The sequence below is a fragment of the Myxocyprinus asiaticus genome, chromosome 30 (genome assembly GCF_019703515.2).
Source record: "Myxocyprinus asiaticus isolate MX2 ecotype Aquarium Trade chromosome 30, UBuf_Myxa_2, whole genome shotgun sequence".
Taxonomy (NCBI): Eukaryota; Metazoa; Chordata; class Actinopteri; order Cypriniformes; family Catostomidae; genus Myxocyprinus; species Myxocyprinus asiaticus.
Genome location: NC_059373.1, coordinates 27781512 through 27804075, shown reverse-complemented (window position 1 = coordinate 27804075; position 22564 = coordinate 27781512). Strand labels below are relative to the sequence as shown.

Here is a 22564-nt window from a genome sequence, read left to right as displayed (position 1 = left end):
TTTGTGGATTAACACTTTTCCTTAAAGAAACTTTTCATTGACGGAAGATCACTTTTACAGTGAAGTTCCCGGACATATTGTGAATAGACACTACGGATGACCGCAAAATGTCTACATGCCCACACAAAGGATGTCTTTTATAATGTTAGCAGACTGTGTAAATTATGGGATATACTTTTGTGGCCTCCATGTGAATTGACTCTTGACCATCCGAGGAACCAGGATGCCGGTTTAGTTACCTTTTGTGCTGGTTCCGCCTAGCGATTGGAGCTTGTTTTGTTAAATAACACTACTTCGGGCCAGTTATGGATGAATCTGTCAGTTCCTTGTGCTTATGCCTCCTGTTGGCTGGAGTATGATTTGTGGAGTATTTTCGTGGGACATTGGAATGATTATGTCATCTGCTGCACTCATCAGCTGGCTCACTGAAGATTCGTTTGTCTGACCAGGAAACTGAACGGCTTTATATTGGCTGGAAATTGTTTTTTGAAGGAACACACCTTCAAGACAGTTCTGTGAATGAGTCTACACATTCTTTGTGTTTATTCTGCCTATTGGCTGGGGTTTGTTGTACAATATATTTGATGTTATGTAATTTTGCCTTACAAATTTGTGAGGCAAAATTGAGCAATCCGATGGCAAAGTTGTCGTGGGGGCTCTCGTAGGCGTACATGGACTCTGAGTTTAAAAGGATTGACGCCGGTTGGTGCTTTGGTGCGCGGGGTTAATGCGCACGTTTTTCTTTTTTCTGTTTGTTTTGTTCGGGGGGGGAAGTTCGGGGTTTTATTGTTGCATTGATGTTGAAATGTGGTCTTCATAATTTTGTTTTTGGCACACAATTAATTTTTTCTATTATATCAAAATGTCAAATGTTGGTAAGAGTGTACTCTCTCTCTCCACATGGAATGTGAATGGGTTGGGGCACCCCATAACAAGAAGGAAGGTTATTTCTTTTCTTAAATGTAAGAAACATGATAGTGTTTCTTCAAGAAACACATCTTTCCCCATAGGAAGCTGAAAATTTTGGGAAGATATGAGGTGGACATGTTTTCTTTAGTGTTGGCTCAAGTAAGAACAAGGGGAGTCATTATATTGGAAAATAAACATTTACAATTCAAATTTCTCAAACAGCTTAATGATACATTAGGAAGAGTCATTATTGTTTTAGCAGAAATTCAGGGGCAAATTCTGATTTTGGCTAATATTTACACACCTAACGTTGATGATCAGAGCTTTTTATAGATCTTGAAGGGATGTTGCAAGCTGCTGGCACCCCTCATGATATAATATTGGGAGGAGACTTTAATCTTTTGATGGACTCAGTCCTTGATCATAGTGAAGCAAAATCTGTAACCCCCCTAGAGCAACATTGACGCTTCACAGGATGTGTAAAAATCTTGGTCTTACAGATATTTGGAGACTTTCGAACCCATCTGGTCGAGACTATAAATTGTTTTCATCAGTCCATAAGATTTATTCTGGAATAGATATATTATATATATATATATATATATATATATCCAAATCCCTCATTTCATCTGTTGTTGATTGCTCAATTGGAAACATCTTAGTCTCGGATCACGGCCTGGTGAGTTTAGAGGTGTTGCCATATATAGAGAAAAAGAAATCATATAGTTGGTGATTTAATGTATCCCTTTTGCAAAATCCTGATTTCCAACAAATGTTGAAGACTGAAATCAGTGTTTATATGGAGACCAACTGCTCCTCGTTATCCTCTGTGGGCATGGCTTGGGAGGCACTTAAGGTGGTTCTTAGGGGTCGGATCATACAATATGCCTCATTCATCAAAAAATCCAAAGCACGAGAACTCATGGAGTTGGAAGAAAATATTAAAAGTGCAGAGGCAGAGCTGAAGTGCCGTATGTCATCTGATGGCCTCAGAAAATTGACCCAATTGAAATATAGATATAATACCATTTTGTCTTGGAAGGTGGAGTTTTGGTTAGACTGGGCAAGACAGTCATACTTTGAGTCAGGGGACAAAGCAGGGAAGCTTTTGGCTAGATATATAAAGCAAAGAGTCTTTTTCTACCATTCCCTCAGTGAAATCTGCTGGTGGTGAAATTTTTACCTCAGCCATTGATATTAATAATGCCTTTAAAGAATTCTATCTTGATCTTTATAATTTGTCTACTGATGAAGATATTAGAAACTTTGTGGAACCATTAGATCTTCCTAAACTGAAGACTGAGTAAAAAAAACACTCTTGATTCTGAGATATCCTTGGAGGAGCTTGATGAGGTAATTAAGTCCCTACCTACTGGCAAGGCTCCGGGGCCAGATGGTTTTGCTGCTATCCTATGCTACAGAACTGGCTCCACTTTTGTTAGAAGTTTATACTGAATCATTAAAGAAGGGAAAGCTTCCTCCAACCATGACACAAGCCCAGATCAGTCTGATTCTTAAAAAGGACAAAGATCCAAGCGAGTGTAAAAGTTACCATCCAATCTCCCTGATCCAACTAGATGTAAAAATTGTGTCAAAAATTCTGGCTAATCGATTAAGTTATGACATCACTTATACATATAGATCAGGTAGGGTTTATTTGAGGCCATTGCTCTTCTGATAATATTAGGCATCTCATCAATATCATGTGGTCAGTAGCGAATGATCAGTCTCCGGTCGCTGCCATCTCTTTTGACGCCGAAAAGTCATTTGATATGGTAGAATGGGATTATCTTTTTAAGATTTTGGAAATGTATGGGTTCGGGAGTACAATTATTGGTTAAGTTACTTGATTAACAACCTGTAGCAGCAGTACAAACAAATGAACTAATTTCAGATTATTTTACTCTGGATAGGGGCACTCGGCAGGGTTGCCCTCTTTCCCCATTATCGTTCTGTCTTGCCCTGGAACCATTAGCAGCCACTATAAGAAAGGAGGATGATTTTCCAGGGGTGACGGCAGGAGGTGTGGTGCATAAGCTTCTGCTTTACGCAGATGATATTTTATTATTCGTCTCCGACCCCACTAGATCTATGCCTTGCCTCCACAGAATTATTAATTCCTTTTCCAAGTTCTTAGGATACAAAGTCAATTGGTCTAAATCCGAAGCTTTGGCTTTGACAGCGTACTGTCCAGTAACGGCCTTCCAGACGGGCGCATTCCAGTGGCCCAAACAGGGCATTAAGTAATTGGGAATTTTGTTCCCAGCAAATTTGTCTGATTTAGTCAGAGATAATTTTGATCCCTTAATAGAAAGGTTTTCAAATGATGTGGACAGGTGAGCTTCATTACATTTAACGATGATTGGGAAGGTTAATGTAATTAAAATTAATTGTATTCCAAAATTCAACTACCTGTTACAATCTCTCGCTATAGATGTCTCCCACTCTTATTTCAAGCAATTTGATAGCATAGCAAAGTCCTTCATTTGGAATGGTAGGCGTGCCAGGTTAAATTTCAATAAGTTACATAGGTCGATTGACAAAGGTGGGTTAGGCCTACCCAAGATTGTTTTATTATTATGCATTCGGTCTCAGACATTTGGCTCATTGATCGCTTCCACCTGAGAGAGCCCACTCCTGGTTTTGTATTGAAAAGGAAGCTCTTGCCCCATCTTGCCTCTGCATAGCCTTTCGATCAAATTAATCGGAGAAGTTAAGTCACACCCTGTTATTTTGCAATTACACTCGATATGGACAAAAGTGTCCAGAGTGTTTAATTCGGATATTTATTTAAACATAGCCTTGAGCATATGGCAGAATCCTAAACTATGCATTAATAACGGACGGAGCTTTAAATTCCCTCAAAAGATTATGGGAGGAAGATTTAAATTTGTTTTTGGAGGAAGGAGTGTGAGCTAGGATTCTTAAAAATGTCAAATCTGCACCTAGAGATGCAAGGGTGCACCTTATGCAATTTAAGATTCTACATAGATTTTATTGGACCCCTTCTAAATTGTATAGACTTGGTCTTAAAGACACACCCACCTGCTGGCGATGCCATTTAGAAGATGGAGACACCACCCATGTTTTTTGGGGGTGTCATAAGATACAGGCGTTGTGGTTGAGGGTCCAGAATTTTATGGCCGACGTATTGGGTACTCGGATCTCCTTTTGTCCCAGGCTCTGTATTTTGGGTGACGGAGTGGTTATTGATGTAGGAGATAAGTACATGAAGAACTGGATCCTGGCCGGGGTTATGGTGGGCTGACAGATTATCCTTAGAGGATGGAAGTCAGCTGGAGCCCCCTCGTTTCGTGAGTGGTGCGAGGAGATGGGCAGGGTGGCAGCTTGGGAAGAGTTGTCATATAGAAGGCTAGGCAACATAGATATATGTTCATCAGGAGGTGGGGCAGCTATTTGGCCTTTTTGGAGGGCTCTCAGGGAGGGACAGTGGAGGGAGAAGTGTTGTTTTAAATGTGTATGTTGTAGCCTTTTTGTTTTTGAACATATACTTTTTTTTAAATGTATTTCTTAATATTTTCTTCCGTTTTATTGTTTGTTTGTGTGTCTTTGTCAATTGTATTTGACCACTGGGGTATCCGTTTGTGTTGGGTGGTGGGGTGGTTAATGTTCGGTAGGAAGGGTTGTAAATAATATAATGTGATTCCAAATATTCTGTTATTTTTATTTATATATATATATATATATATATATATATATATATATATATATATATATATATATATATATATATGGGTTTTTTTTATGTTATATGGAATCAATAAAAACTTTTAATAAAAAAAAAATAATAATAATAAAAAATTCAAAAAAAGCACTAAAGCAAGGCATATAGCTGTCATGGAAACATCAAGACCGAATTTGTGTAAAGACCTGCGAGTCTACCTGCGCAAGTCCAGCAAGCAGAGACTCTGACAACGCACACAAGTATCACTCTTATTACCTTTCACTTTCTCCTTTTAGTTGTTTTTCTCTCCTGCTCTACCATGTGCTTCCATCACATTCCCACTATCACTCATACTCATGCTTCAGACACAAGAGCAATCCTAACAACTTGTGCACTCTCTCCACTTCCTCTGCTAAACCTCTCTCTCATTCTATCGGCCTTTGGAACTGCCAGTCAGCTGTAAACAACGCTGACTTCATTCGTGTCATTGCTAGCAATTAGCACTGCCCCCTCGATCCTATTCCCTCCCATCTCCTCCAAGCCATTTCCCATTCAATCCTACCTGCACTCACACACATTATTAACATCTCTCTTCTCACTGGCACATTTCCCTCTTCAATTAAGTTGGCTCAAGTAACCCCACTGTTTAAGAAACCCACACTAAACCCTACGCTCTTAGAAAACTACAAAACGGTCTCCCTTCCCATTCATAGCAAAAACACTTGAATGTGTCGTGTTCAGCCAAGCCTCATCTTTTCTCTCCTAGAACATCCTGCTAGATGGCAACCAGTCCGGCTTCAGAAGCGGACACTCCACTGAAACAGCCTTGCTGTCCATTACTGAGGCTGGCAAGAGTAGCATCTAAATCACCGGTCCTCATTCTACTGGATCTGTCTACTGCTTTTGACACAGTCAACCACCAGATCTTCCTTTTAACCCTCACAGTAATGGGCATCACAGAAAGTGCTGGTTTGAGTCTTACCTCACAAGTAGGTCCTTTGGGGTGTCTTGGAGGGGAGCGGTGTTCAAATCACATCAACTAGCTACTGGGGTACCTCAGGGTTCAGTGCTTGGGCTGCTCCTCTTCTCCATACTCATGACATCACTGAGATCTGTCATTCAGGCACATGGCTTTTCCTATCATTGCTATGCCGATGACATGCAACTTTACCTCTCATTCCGGCCTCGCATTCCTACAGTAGCTGCACAGATCTCAGCCTGCCTGGCAGATATTTTGTGTTTGATGAAAGAACACCACCTCCAACTCAACCTAGCCAGAAATCTTAGAGTTGTGTTTGATGATTAGTTGAACTTCACTTTTACCACTGTCTCTCACCTTTCTCTCCACTTGTGCTTCTCTTTGCAGTTTGAAACTTTGTATTACAGCACATCTCTTATTTGTGGCTCCTTAGGATGAATTGCTTCTGTTGAATTTGTAAGTCACTTTAGATAAAAGTGTCTGCTAAATGAATAAATGTAAATAGTTTAGATGGAGTTTTGCATGTCACACCACAGGACAGTCAAAAAGTCTTTACTTTCAAAAAGTATTTCTTGTCAAAGTCCTAAATATAGATAACCGAAAGAACAATTTTCACTGAATTTTCAAAAGACAAGCTAGACAGTTTGTTTATCTAGACTGAATAGAAATCACTACTGCAGTGTAGATCCTCCTTGTGGACCTTAAAACCCAAAGCAAGCCACCCACCACTAACCTGTCCACCCACAACCTGACAAAAAGTTAAGTCGAGGTGTAAGAAATATGTGTCTGAAAGCTTATTTTGCCAATTCTCATTATAAAACTCCGACTCTGCATTCGGATAAAACACATTCCATTTTCACAGAGTTCTCTAGACTTGGAAAAACAATGAGTTAAATTATAAAGGTGTTAATTGTTTTATTTTAATTTTTTTTTTAAAGATCCTGTTTTTTGGCAGAGCCCAAGCCAAGTCATGGATGATTGCTCTAACAGTGCTACTTGGGCTCTGGTTACTATGGAGACAGCAGTAAGCGGTTTCTAATTTAATAAATACTGTAAAGATTGACCACAGATTGCCCACACCGTGGGACAACTTCATCCTGTTGCCATGGATACCTCCCCCGGCCACTAACGCCAGGTTCAGTATAGCAAGATATTCAAATACAGTAAATGAATTAACCACTTTAAATAAGAATAAAAGCTTGAAGTTATATAAAATGTTTAAACACTACAAACATATCAGCAATTAACCAAGATGTCAATAATAAGTAACTAAGCTCGATCGTCTCTGTTTCCATGAGACTTGATTCTGTGCCACTCAGACATCAGCAGAAAAATCGCTGTTCTTTTTTTAGAAACAGGTAAAAGAATGCATTTAACTGTTGCTTTCAGTCAGAATGGAAATCAATGTTCTACGGTGCATGAGCTTATTGATTCGATCTGCATGCTTGCTTAAGGAGACATTTCAGTAGAGCTGTTGCTATAGAGAGGAGCTCTCTACCAATACTCAGCTTCCTCCACCAGTGTCAAATGTTCATGCCTGTCATCCACAACTGATCGCTCTGTCTGTTCAGAGGCATTTTGACAAAGCTTGATGGATCTGTCTGGACCCATTCATTCTCAAATTGGGTTGTCGGTCTTGGTCCATAGGAGTCCTGACATTGGTCTGATGAAGAGACGTCTGTGTTAGGGCCAAAAGTGAGAGAACACAGTGAGAACAAAGAGAAAAAGGTGATATTCTAGCTAATGTCATATGTGCTCATGAATGTGGATGCACAATGTCCCTCTCAAATTCATTGTCACTCTCAAAGACATCCTAGCCTATTAATTGCACAGTAACTGATGCTCTTTTCAATGTATAATTCTTTTCAACTCCACATGGAGTCTCTTTGCTCTTTCCTCTATGTCCAGTGTTTGCACCCAGGGGTCCATAATGGTACTGCAGGGAGTCCACAGAGAAGATATATAAAGCAAACAGAACTTTCATTTTTCTTTAAAACTATTAATAAATCTAGTTGAATGAACATTAACTAATGATCTGGTAAACATTACAGCATATAATGTAATAATGTTAATGTTTTTCATGAAAGTTACTATAAAATGTTGCTAAGAAAATCTAACTTTTAATTCTGGGGATCCCTGGGCTTGTAAAGTTTAAAAACTCCTGCCCTGCACAGACTTCCACTCACTGATTTTCCGGTGTACAGTTGTCATACTTTTTGCTCAAGTTAATATTTCTCACGTATTTACACATTCTGTATATATATATATATATATATATATATATATATTTTTTTTTTTACATAGGTATGTGGCTATGTAGTTGTCACACTATTTGGGGTAAGCTGTCACAGTTAGAACCTGAATTAAACCAGTGTTATATGGAGGTGGGGGGGGGGGGATAATGAAATAATGAAATTTATTTGTGTTTTTCCAACTCCAATTTTTTATTGTTACTGTGATAACTAGCCCCACTCTCCCTTATTTTATGTTTATTTATTCCTTTAGTATCATTAACAGTATGTGTACATTTATGATTGTAACTGTATTCATGTGAAGAAAATCAGTACTGGAAAAAACATTTTCTTTAAAGCCAAATATCATGGTTAGGTGTTATATTGGATTATAATGATGATTAACTCGCTGGGGCCATTCCCCATCCAGTCTCCACATTCTCCGTAATTAATTTCTGCAGCTGCTGATAGACTAAATTATTGTTATTAGTTGAAAGGTATTTGCCAGACTTACTATTAACTCATTGCCACGAAGGCCAATTCATTAGCCACCATCAGAGGGGCATTAGGCCACTGATTTCAGACAGGATATTAAACATTGGGTCTATACAGAGCTTGATGTAGCCCATCTGATTAGAAGCAGTGGAATGTATTTGCTAAAACAGTGGTTTGAATACATAAACATAACAGTGGAGACTAAATGATTAACTTAACCGAGGCCATGCTGAGGGAGAGTGTAACCTTCATTGAGGCAGAGAGATGGAGAAAACAAGTGATAAAGAACAAAATTGAAATGAAATGTATATGGAGGTCTTCACTCCTGTCCCAGCCAATAACAACAGGTTACAATAATTGTTACAAGTTTTTCTTCCATAAACACAAAACAAAGTATTAAGACTTCAAGAGGGGACCAGACCAAAATAATAGACTTCTAATAGAATCTACTTACCTTTACAAATAAAAGAAATGGAAAATTAACAACAAGTCTAGTCTTACTCCCTATCTAGCCATAAACAGGAGAAAACAGGGTTAACAAAAAAATGGCACCCACCCCTCTACTACTTGCATAAATGGAAGGAAATAAGCACACACCCAACAAAAGATTTTATACTTACGAGGTTTAAAGAAAGGTAACTTTTTATCATAGAATGCAACATCAAGTCCTTATTAATAAAAACACTAAACACCAAAGCTACACATGCTGGGACAGAAGGAAAGAATCTCTTCTAGCTGACTTTCCACCTCAGCTTTAGCCACATGTTGTCCACCAATCAGAACAGCTCAGCGCTTGCCCTTAATCATTGGCAGCTGATGTCAGTTAATCTGGTTGGGAAAATGACAGAGAGAGAACACAAGGAAAAACAAGGAAGACAACATAAAACATACAAACACTGTATAATCAATATACAATCAAGAACTACATCCTGGAACGTAACATAGCAGAATTTCCAAGCTGCTCTTTTCCACACAATAAACATGAATGGTGACCACGGCAAGCCAGGAACATTGTCATGGCAATATGTTCAGTGAATAGTAACCTCAATTTCAGTCTCAAACAAAGCTATCATATAGATTTGGAAGACTTAAAATATAGTGCATGAGTCCAGTCATGATTGTATGGTGTTTTTTGACATTTTTGGAGCTTGACAGCCACCATACGTTTTCATTGTTAGTAAAAGAGCAGTGTGAACATTCCTCCAAACATCTACAGAAGAAAGTCAAATGGGTTTTGACAACATGAGGGTGAGTAATTGATTAATTAATTTTCATTTCGGTGTCAACTATTCTTTTAAGCAAATAATGTATGCTGACTTGATGTTATTAAAACAATTCAGTGTTAATGCAACACTATATTAATATTAATGCAACATAAAATGCAATACTGTGTGCCGCTCAAAAAACATGAAAAAAATGCAAATTTGCCTCAACTCATATTGCTTCACTCTTTGAGACTTTATCAGGCCAGCACCAGGGTTGGGAGGGTTACTTCTGAAATGTATTCCACTACAGATTACAGAATACATGCTGTAAAATGTAATTTGTAACGTATTCCATTAGATTACTCAAGGTCAGTAACGTTTTCTAAATACTTTGGATTACTTCTTCAGCACTGGTAGATTTATTCACTTGTTTTGACTATAAAAACTCTGCCAGTACAGTAAGACAAAATACACATGTTAAAAATACATTCTCTGAAAAACCTAAATATCTTATGCAGTGTTGTTTCTAAAACAAGATAAATCAAATTGATCTTGTTTTAAGGATTTTTAGATATTTTTACAGGAAAACAATACAAAAATTATTATCAAGAATACGATTTTTGCCCTAATATCAAAGGTCTTATGGACATTATGATCCAACGTGAATTTTCTTGATAAATAAATATGATCGTGCCTGGTAACATGTAGATGTAAAATGGCTAGAAATAGTATTTTAGCTTAACGTAAAGCTGACAATTTACACAAGGTTTATTTCTATTTCTTCTGCTCCAGACTTACTTCAAACTTACTTCTCTGTCTGCTCGTATGAATATAACACATCATAACAAAGTGTTTCACCGCTGTTCAAATGCACTTTGGATCGCATCATTTATATGTATAAATGTTTTCCATCTGAAAGGACTAAATATTAAATGAAACAAATGACAATAAAATGCAAAGTAATCTCTTCAGTAATCAAAATACTTTTTGAATGTAACTGTATTCTAATTACCAATGATTTAAATTGTAACTGTAGTGGAATACAGTTACTTATATTTTGTATTTTAAATACATAATCCCCTTAAATGTATTCCGTTACTCCACAACACTGGCCAGCACACAATGAACTGTGTGCAGAACTTCAGGAAGGAAATAAAAATGTTATGGATTTATTTTCCTGAAAGCATAAAACATGGTATTCCCAGAGCAGCAAAACTAGTTACAACATCACCACTGATTTGCAGTTAGAATTCAATTTCTGCTTAAGCTTTATCACACAATCAGTTCTACATGTCTACATGTAGCCAAATTACTTTTAATAAGTATCCCCATTCATTTAGATTTGTCACAATAATGTGTGAATTATGGTAGAATTTAAAATAGCAACAGTTCAATATATACAGTATTTAGTCTTCCATTTTAACACTAAAGTCCAGCTTTAGTCTTGAAATGCATAGAGTATGCCTGTTACAAAACACATATTTATTCATTCATTCAATCATTCATTCATTAATTTGGAGGGGTAAATGTAAAAAATTATTATATAATTAAAGATATATTCTGGGTAAGCTCAATCGACAGCATTTGTGATATAATGTTGATTACCACAAAAATGTATTTAGACTCGTCCGTCCTTTTCTTTAATAAAAGCAAAAATCTGGCTTGCAGTGAGCCACTTACAATGGAAGTGAATGGGGCCAATTTTTGGAAAGTTTAAAGGCAGAAATGTGAAGCTTATAATTTTACAAAAGCCTTTACGTTATTTCTTCTGTTAAAACTCATGTATTGTTTGAGCTGTGAAGTTTTTAAAATCGTAATTTTTATGGTCATTTTAGGGTTTACAGTGTTTCAGCGCCATGGTAATGAAGTTGTGAAATTGGATATGACTTTACATAGAAAAGGTTAGTAAGCGATTTTAGCTCACTAAAATCATGTTAACATATTGTTTATGACTTGTGGCTTTACTTTTGAAACATTGAGTATTTTCATGTTTCCGGATTGGCCCCATTCACTTCCATTGTAAGTGCTTCACTGTAACCTCGATTTTTGCTTTTATTAAAGGAGGGAAAGTTGAAATACACTTTTGTGGTAATCAACATTATGCTACAAATGCTGTTGATTAAGCTTAACTTGTTGCATTGAACCGAAATATTCCATTAATGCAAATTAAAATAAAATACAAAATAAAGTAAAATAAAACACACTGTTTTTGAATTATTATTTGATTTATTTGTTTTGCTGTGATTCAATCAATTCTCAATGCAAATCATAAAGATCTATTAAGCAAAAGAGTTTACTGTGCTTATTTAAAGAAGGCTTGAGAATGGTGGATTAATAAAGTGAGCCAGATGTCAGCGGTCCCTCCTCAGCACTTATCCGTAGTAATAAAGTGTAAATGGTCTCTGATCAATCACTTCACACAGGGTGGACACGGTTGGCCTCATTTCCAGGATGGCGTCTCAGAAGCACAGTTGCTTGATAGCCCTCTGGTTTATCAGAGAATCTGTGCCTGTGGTTAGTAAGCCTGTTGGTGCTCAGTAATTGGCATCAGTCAAGAGTGCATTCATTGCATCTCTTTTTCATTTAAAAAATGAGCCAGCTGAGCTGTAATGTGTCTTGTGTGTCTGACTGTACAAGAGCACCTAGTTGAATTTTTTGTAATAAAGGTCAGAGGTCATGAGCCTCCTATTTGTATTCTGAACAAAAAAGTCTTCATGCTTCAATGCTTTAATGTTGCTAAAAAAAAATTTGAGATTATGGTAACGTTGTGCTTTCCTCGACTTAAATCCTCTGCAACCATTCAGGATACCATAAAACATTGCTTCCACCTAATGGTATGCTGAGGAGGTGCATGCCAAGAACACAAAATCAAAACTCAAAAATACTCTTTAAACTGATCAAGAGACAGCTTAAATACAATTATACATTTGTCATTTCTGGTGCATTTGTGGAATACATTTATGCTGTCCTAATAAAAATGTGCATTTCTTGAAATTGTATGCTGTATCATGATTTTAAATGTTAATTTTCCCCTAATGCCTTGCACAGAACAGCTATTTACCATAAAACTAGTCACTTCACAGTGAGCTTGCTCTTGATCTTCCAGAATGCAACATTTTTAACAGCAAACTACTGTATTTAAGAATCACAGTAGATTGCTGTAGGAATTTGGCCATAAATTTACAGCATTTTTTTACAGTGAAGATATGCCATTAGGGTTGCCACTTTTGAAGTTTTATAATAAGGGACACTTAAATGTGGGGCCACATCCTCCACACTTTTAGCAATAAATGTGTTGAGTTAATATGCATTATTAACAAAATTGTATATCCTTTCTTATATGCTAAAATGAGAACTTTCCTGATCCATGACTTTAAAAAAATACATCATTTATATTTTAAAAATATATTTATTTTTATTGTTTTCGATTATTTGTCTTCTCTATCTTATGTAAACATATTGGATGGTTCATATTTTTTTTTATTATTATTATTATTTTCTTATCATTTTTATTTATTTGTTTATTTTTTTCATTCACCTGTACTTGTCTTTATGATTGTATTCATACATTGTTTGATCTTATTGAACATTTTTATAGAAAAAAAACTCCACAGTTTTACCACCATTTGTGGACTTTTCAGACGGTCCCTTAACACACTCTCCACAGTATTAGCACGTTTTAGCACAATGTGTGGACTTTTCAGACGGTTGGAATTTTCCAACATATATTAATGTTAAATTGCTGATCTGGAACGATTTCACTGCCATCTGACCAGCTTAAATACGGGACAAAATACGGACGCATCATTTTATCTTTAAATACAGGACGATCCGTTATTTTACAGGATGGGTGGCAACCCTATGTAATTGTTTTAGAATCCACAGATGGCAGAGAAATATTAGGCTGCTTGGCAAAATGAACTTTATCTTGATGACAATGTTCATTATTGTAACTGTAATTATGCACCTCTGATTACACGTAGTGTACTAAAAAAACATTTTCTCATACTAAACCATACTTTTTCTATTACTGTACTTGTCCCTCAAAATGTATACATAACAATATTAATCTTCTCCCTGCAGCTGCACAACTCCATTATCAGGAGAATAACTGGAAGGTGAAAGACAAATTATCTCTGAAATTAGCAGACACTTAGAGTAAGCAGCTAAACTAAAGAGAGCGGAACAGCTAAACAGCTAAAAGGCTGCGCTGTCTGTGTGTTTTATGTTATGTTTAAGTTCGTTCGTCATTAAAGTTATGTTGACTGCTCAGCCAGTCCCTACCTCTTCCTTGCCCATCCTTTAACCATTATATTGGTGCCGAAACCCAGGAAGGAGGAGGGATGCGCTGTCGTGGAGTCCTCGCTGCGGCCATCTGCCAGGGGATGGAGGATTCGCTGCTGGCTGCCGGGAGTCAAAGGAAGTGCTGCCGTCCACCAGGAAGGGGAGGAGCCGTTCGGTCCGCCAGATGTAGGAGGACTTACTGCCATCCGCCAGGGGAGGAGCGGCTGTCGTCCGCCAGAGGGCGGAGGAGTGGCTGAGGACCAGGCGACGGCGTGTCCGGGGACCAGCGAGCGAGTTATTCTCTCTCCTCTCTGTTTCTCCCCCTTGCTCTTTCCCTCTCCCCTCGTCTCTCCCAGGGCTCCAGAGAGGCGGGGAAGACCTGCCGGCAGTAGGACTGCTGGAAGGGCAACACCTCCCCTCCAGGAAGGGAGGGGAGTACGTCATGCCGGAGGTTTCCCTGGCCTGAATCGGGCGGTGGAGGAGTGTGACGAGGAGGGCGTGGCCAGGCCGCAACGATGGACGCCCGGCGCTGAATCAGCCCAATCAGCGAGAGAGGGATAAAGAAGAGCCAGAGGCGCCAGTTCGAGAGAGAGAGAGAGAGAGAGAGAGAGAGAGAGATAGAGAGATGCACGCTGCCGCGCTGTATTGTGTGTGTGTGTTTTATGTTATGTTTAAGTTCAGTTATGTCATTAAGAATTTCGTTGACTGCTCAGCCGGCTCCCGCCTCCTCCTTACCCGTCACACTGTCACAGGTATCATTTAAAGTAGATTTAACAATGGGAGGGTAATTAATTAAAGGATACAGGCTAAACAGTGATGTCAACACAATTTGTTCCAATAATATTTACAGGATAATATTTACAGCGGTTACAGCTCAGCGGTTAAGGCTCTGGGTTACTGATCAGAAGGTCAGGGGTTCAAGCCCCAGCACTGCCAAGATGCCACTGTTGGGCCCTTGAGCAAGGCCCTTGACCCTATCTGCTCCAGGGGCGCTGTATCATGGCTGACCCTGCACTCTGACCCCAGCCTAGCTGGGATATGTGAAAAAGAAGAATTTCACTGTATATGTGCAAAATGTATAATGTGTGATAAATAAAGAAAATTATAAAAAAAAATATTATAATTATAAAATTATTATAATTATAATTATTATTAATTATTATAATTATAAATTATTATTAAATTATTATTATAAAAAGGATGAATGCTGCTCAACATTACTAAATAGCACAGTGAAACAGGAAATCAAGGCACCAGAAACATGTGAATAAACAATCACATCATGAACAGGGAATTATGTCATCACAACCCTAAAGTAAAAGTAATTTGCTGCCAATTCAGAATGAAAAAGTAATTTATTTATTCACTTTTATTTGTGAACAAGGATTATTAACTCCATGATTAATGAATCTTCTTGGAGAAATATTATGCAGTTTAGAAGTGACTTCTTTCTTTGGTTTGACATTTGTAGACATATCCTTCCACTGTATTTCCATTATAAATTCTGTCATAAATTGTAAAATAGGCCCAACTTTTTCAAAATTTCTGGGCTGGGAATAAATACAGTATGTATTTATTATTTACAGTACATTAATTTATCACATATTTTATTCATAAGGCCCATAAGCACAGCTGGATCAACCCACAGGGAATTATTTAAGTGCTGCAGGTGGCAAATCCACCACTTTATACAGAACACAAAAGCAATCACTGACAAACAATTGTTTTCTGTCAAAAAATATCTTATATGCACATTAGGTAAACATAAAAGCACTGTTTGACTTTACAGATGAAAATATGACATTCACTACTATTAATAGTTTTAAATCTCTCTAGATTATTTCATTCTCAAATGTAAAATATTACAGCATTTTTGCAATGTTAAACGTTGCATTTAAGGACTAGCACTCCATCCATTATATATGGCCACATACATTAGATCACATGAAAGAATACTGTAGCTTTGCTCACACAACACACACATACAGCACACATAAACAAGAGCACAATCACAGTCTATTGCTGGATTAGATATAGTGGTTAAAGCACACAATGTGTATACTGATAATACACCATTTCAGGGTATCAGTCTTTTTCCATTTTCAATTCACCGGAGGAAAACTAATGATGGCTTACAAGAATAGCTGCACACATTCAGTTTTAACAGTCAGCTCAAATCATGTGCACTGTGCACTAGCTATTGAAGAGAAGCTGCACCCAGACAATGCTTAGAGGAGGAAGGCATGGCCAGGCCGTGAGGATGCATGCCTGGCACTGAGTTGCCACAATCAGCGGGAGAGAGAGATAAGGAGGAGCCAGGGACACCAGCTAGAGAGAGAGAGAGATACATGGCGCTGTGTTTGTGTGTACGCACACGTGTTTTGTTATGCTGAAAAGCAATTTTATGTTTGTGCCTTTTTGGTTGATAACCCGGTTCCCACTTCCTCCTTTCCGATGAACAAGAGGCTTGTTTGCCACACCGGTGCCGAAACCCAGGATTGGAGGAAGACGCGCTGACGGAGGATCACGACGCCGAGGATACACGATCCGGTGGTACTGGAGTGGTTCGCCAGGAGGCGGAGGAGCCCGATGCCGTCAGCCAGGAGGCGGAGGAGCCCGATGCCATCAGCCAGAAGGCGAAGTCTAGTGTCATCGCCCAGCGTCACAGAGGATCGTTGCACAGCTGGCTGAGGACCAAATGGCACTGTGGTCGGGAACCGGAGTGTTTTTCTTTTTTTTCTCTCGCTCTCCCCTCTCTCTCTGTTTCTCCCCTCTCCCACCCCTCATCCTACTCAGGTTCCCAGGAGGCGGGGAAGACCAGCTGGCAGTGGAACGGCCGAAAGGGCAACTCCTCCTCTCCAGGAAGGAGCTGTGTTTGTGTGTGTGCACACATGTTTTGTTATGCTGAACAGCAGTTTTATGTTTGTGTTATTAAAGTCTTTTTGGTTGATAACCCGGTTCCCCTTCTTCTTTTCCGATGAACAAGAGGCTTGTCTGCCACAGTGACTTTTCTTTGTAGTGCTTCGGCATTGCATGATTTTTGAGAATTGTAATATATACAGAATAATTGATTGTGGGGCTGCTGTAAAAGAGCTGTAAGCTTTAAAAAAGAACATCACAGTGTTGAATCTTCAGTTGAGTATACTCTATGTCAATGAGTAGTTGTGTGGCCTTATATAGGTCACATCGAAATAAGGCAAAGAAAGAGATCTGTCCCGATCCAACGTGTGCATAACTAAATTTACAAGATCTGCAACTTAAGAGTCTCTACCAAAATAAGAAGGAAATTTGCCATATGTTGCCTATGGCATCTCCTTAATTTTTCCAGTCTGTTATTTTGATGTATTGGTGCTTTTCTTATGCGGGTATTTCTGTGCGATCCCATAGGGCACGTGGGCGGCAATGGCACCCATCTCTGCAGCCCCCTCCACGTGGAACATCTGGTCATCAAAGTAGATGTGGGGCCGTATTTTCTCTAGCATGGGGCCTTTAGGTGCCCCAGCCAGGAAAAGAGCCTCATCGATCTCTAGTCCCCAGGCACGGAGAGTCTTTAAGGCACGGATGCCTGAGCTGGCTGCACTGCGGGCAGTCACGAGGTAGGTGCGGATGGGACAGTCCATGCGATGGCCTTTAGTGTAGAATTTCTTCTAAAGCTTTCCAAGCACTTCCAGGAAACCCTTCAGTGGGCCCTATGACATGGAGACATTATATAAAACATTTACTGTGGCAATTATACTAGAGTCAGCTACACTCTAGAACTAGGATGCTCAGTTCTCCTCCTGGAGATCTACCTTCTCACCCTTAATAATAAATGTTCCAAAAAAGTGTTTACAGCCCGATACCATAGGTAGGAGAACCTTTATCCTTCATGTTCCATGGATTTTTAGAAAACTACCTATGTACCCAGGAGGGCTGATCTGAAGAACGTACGATGTAACATTAAAGGTACTGTAAGCGATTTTTTTCATGAAAAAGTATGCAAAACATTTTCCTACTCCCTTAAAAATATTAATGAAATAAGTGTCCTTAGATATCTCACCGGTCTCTGTGACAGCTGTAGACTTTGTAAACAGCAAACAAAAATGTGTCCGCAGACCTCTGACATTGACACTTTTCAACTGTCAATCATTTTGCTCGTTCTCATAGTGTTGTATTTGAAGCAGATCACTGAGGCTATGACTCATAATGTTTGTCAGTTGAGGGCGCTATTGTGCCACTGTTGAATTTGACAGACACAGGAACAAACAGTGCTGCTCTTTTGCTCAGCTTTTGTCTCAAAATTATCTTTGGAGGACAGGGTTTTGGAATGAGGGGGCATGGCTAATTCAAGGGCTCAGTAACGCAAATGCTTCTGATGCTTAAATCGCTTATAGCCCCTTTAAGACCTTTTTTCATCCTATAAAACATTCAATAGTTTTTGATAAGAAAGGTGATGAGTTCATTGCAAAACCTAAGATACTGCAAAGAACAATTAAATACATTTTATATTATTAGTTTGGTTTCAACACTGCTTTAACACACCAGCATGTAACTTTCAGTTGGACTCAATTAACTTGTTTAGATCATTAGTTCAATTTATCTCCAGGTAAATGGTTGGGCGATTTTCACAAAGCCTGTCAAGAAAATGCCCTGGTACTATATTACTCCAAAATCAAAAGAAACAAATAAGAAATTATATTTTGCATATAGAAAATAAAGCCTAAGTTGTTTTAAATTGTGACATCATGACAGCTGCGTATATTTTACCCTCCAATTTTCATTAACACAATGTGAATTTTTTTTTTACCATGATAATATTCTCATTTCCGCAACATGAAAAATATTCTTATATTGTTTAAACTGTAAAGATTTATACATCATAGTAGTACTCCCTTGGTACCGTCTTTCAATTACGCAAATTTTTAACACATTATTATTCAATTGTATAACAAAAAAAGAGAGACTGTGACGGTAATTTGAATCCTCATTGAAAATAATGGGAGTAGTAAAAGTAAAACGTCCCGATGCAGTTGTGAGAATTGGGAGATAAAATGTGTTAAAGTGTCCTGAAAATAATGTCAGGATTTAAAAAATCTTATTTGTCCAGTAGGCTTAATTTTCTTTATGCAAAGTAAAATTTCATATATTTCTTTTTTAATATCTTTATATGGGGGTTTAATATGACCAAGACATTTCTTGACAAGCTTCATGAGAAGCACCTTTTTCATTTAATTATTCAGTTAATTTCTGCTCATTTAAGATGTCACAAGGAGGAAGAAAATCATCTCTCAAAATAGTCTTGTAATGCATAATAACAAAATGTCAATCTTATCAAATAACATTATTACATACAGTATAATGTATTATTTAAACATTCATTTTGCATGTGCACTGTAGCAAAATAAACAGCACAAAGGAGTAGCAATGAAATTCATGTACATACATGATCTAACAGTGTGTTTTCATTTTCCCTCTCATGCTCGAAGAACTTGTCCAGACCATGGGATTTAAAAATACGCTCAGACTCATCAGAGAAGAGAACAGCATCTCCATCGAATGCCACTCTCAGCTGGGACTCTGACACCTCTATTTGTTTTTCCGGCATAAACATGGTGGCTGCTGCAATCTCTGTTAGCAAAAAAAAAAAAAAACTTTTACCTAGGAAAAAGCAGTATGCCAAATGCCAGTAAAAGGGTGTTCTTTAAAGACATTAGTACCCATTTAGCCACTGAGAAGCAAATAGGTCATTGGATTGTAACACAGTCGGTTTGGAGCACAGGATAATGGACAATCAACTTGAAGTGATATAAGCCTTATTAAATGAATGGGTAAAAAGCTTTGAAAAAAATCCTGAAAGGTGCACTAGTTGCTCACAATCCTTAAAGTTCAGTGTTTTTCCATCAAATCAATTACTTTTTTATTATGTATGCAATATATCAATTTAATGAATGTGATACTGAGTAAACAAAGCATTACATGATGCACATATGCTTACAGGTTGATTTGATGTTGAGATCTATAAATGGCAAACTGCAAATGCAATTCCTTTGGAGGCACTTTGACCACTCAGTAATTTGGTACTTCATTTCAAAATAATTGACAGGTTACCTCTCAAATCTCTGTCTAAATATACCACAACAGGTCTAATGTCTGTGAAGAGCACCTGTTTTTGATTTTCAGTGCGTTCTTTGATTTTTTTTTTTGGCAAATTCCTGTGTTGTCAATGAAACTTCTAGAATCTACAGTTCCATTAAGGCATATTATATTGTTTATATACCTATAAATGTACTGACACCAATTCTGTATCACATATGGTGAGTAAAAGTGATGTGAATCCGGTTTAATTGAAACCTTTGTAAGCAAGTTTGCCATGCTGGCAACATCATTGTATTTCAGTCATGACAACTCTCAGAACGATTTAACATGTTAATGTGGGTATGACATATTGATAGGATATTGGTCTTGGTGGACTAGATCTTCTATGCTGCTGCTGCTGCTGCTGCTGAGCAAGTACAGAGACTTGCTACTGCTAGAAAATACACAGACATACTGACTTAAGCATGTGAACATGAGCTGCTGCTGCACAATTAGACAAAATGCAAGATATGCTGCATCAAGCATGTATGACAAGCTGCTGCACAAATAGACATTACAAAGAATCCACATGTAGCAGATTTAGACAGGTGAAGCTGGGATGGAGGAGGGTTTCAGAGAAAAAGTCTTGCAGCGCACTGCAGTGAATCCGGATTATCTGCAAAACTGAGCAATTGAAATGTTACACAAAAAGAGAGATGCAAGTTGACTGGGTACTCGATTACATGTCAAAGCACCTATCAGCTTACACTATGTGGGCCGATTGGCCTATCATGTCACATATGAGTGAGCCAACTGCCTAACAAGTAGTCAAAAACCTATCAGCTTACACTATGTGAGCCGATTGGACTATCATGTCACATATGAGTGAGCCAACTGTCTAACAGATAGTCAAAAACCTATCAGCTTACACCATGTGAGCCGATTGGCCTATCATGTCACATATGAGTGAGCCAACTGTCTAACAGATAGTCAAAAACCTATCAGCTTACACCATGTGAGCCGATTGGCCTATCATGTCACATATGAGTGAGCCAACTGTCTAACAGATAGTCAAAAACCTATCAGTTTACACCATGTGAGCCGATTGGCCTATCATGTTACATATGAGTGAGCCAACTGTCTAACAGATAGTCAAAAACCTATCAGCTTGCACCACATTGAGATGCAGGGCTGAACTTTGATCATCTGAATATACTACAAGATTAACTACAAGGCATTTGCATGTGTTATCTCGTATTTACTGTTTACAGTGTCCTAACCTTCAGTGAGAGCTTCCTGAACTTTTTCAGCATCAGCAGACAGATACAGGTTTGTATGCCACGCTTTCAGGTACCCAATGGGACTGCTACCTCCTGTCATGCAGAACCGCTCAATGAATAGATCTGAGGACAAAACAGGAATATTAATCAGCAGTTAACATTTACATGAGTGCCAGTTATTATTGTAGCCAGTGGCCAGCCTAGACCACAATTGTCATTTCATTGACATTTTACAATGTGCTTGTATATCCATTAACATTAGTTAATTAAATAGTTGACATGAACTAATAATGAACAACGCTTTTACAGTATTTATCAATCTTGGTTAAAGTTTATTTTCTAAATAAACAAATTTTTACAGAAATACTTCAATAAAATAAAGCTTTACGTAAAATATATACAATTTAATTTAAAGCACTTTGTTTGAGATTTTTCCAGTTTAAAACCAGTTTAAACAGTGTTTTAATCTTTTCAATTAGCAGATTTCATAGTTGATACACCTCAATGTTGATAGTTGTAGAAGTTGAACTGTTTAACAGATGGAAAGCTTAGACTGGTGGGAAATGTTGGGGTTATGTGCCCCTTTTAGCCTCTGACACACAAGTGCATGAGCAGTGCCAGCTCAACTTATGCATCATCAGCAGGTGTAGTTTACATGAAAGTGTCAAGCCAAGTTTGTCCAGGAAGGAACAAGATGCAATATGTAACATACTGAGAATAGGCCTAAATGAGACTAGGGTACGTTTACACGACAACGTTTTCAACTAAAAACGGAAAACTTTTTATGCGTTTTGGCTGTCGTTTACACGACAATGCCGTTTTTGGGCCTGAAAACGCAAACTTTTGAAAACGGGTTTCAAAGTGCAAGTTTTTGAAAACGATGCCGTTATCGTCTCTGTGTAAACATACAAAAAAGCGAATTTGTGAAAACGATGATGTCATGCACACGCATATTACGTGTTCAGTCTATAGGCATGCGCGCGAGTACTTCAAAACAACGTGCGAGACATTCAAAACTACAATGGCGGACTTCAGGACTGTGTTTGTGCTGCTCGAGACTTTGAGTTTATTGACGCTTCTCCAGCAAAGTGTAGATTTACTGCATCACTACTATGACCAGCGATCGCCATCTTCATTGTTTGTATTCACCGCTCAGTGGAGGAGTGCTTATGTGCGCAGGCGCGTAGTGTTTCTTTACAAAGTGACATCTCCGACTACTGGCCTGGCATGCATAATACAGCGTTTTTAGTCTTATTCGCTGATCCGTGTGAACGGGGATCGTTTTGACAACGTTGTTGTCTGTACGCGAAACTTTTCAAAAACACAAAGGAAAAACGTTTCCGTTTTTAGTACATCGTTGTCATGTAAACGTACCCTAACTGCAACGGATAAAAAAGTATGAAAGTTTCAGAAGAGGGCAGCTCAGTATAACTTGTTTCTGC

At 38.2% G+C, this 22564-nt stretch overlaps 1 pseudogene; it reads right to left on the bottom strand.

Moving 5' to 3' along the window:
• Positions 1–15187: 15187 nt before the first annotated feature.
• LOC127421135 (cytosolic 5'-nucleotidase 1A-like) overlaps positions 15188–22564 on the bottom strand; it is a 28846-nt pseudogene continuing 21469 nt past the window's right edge.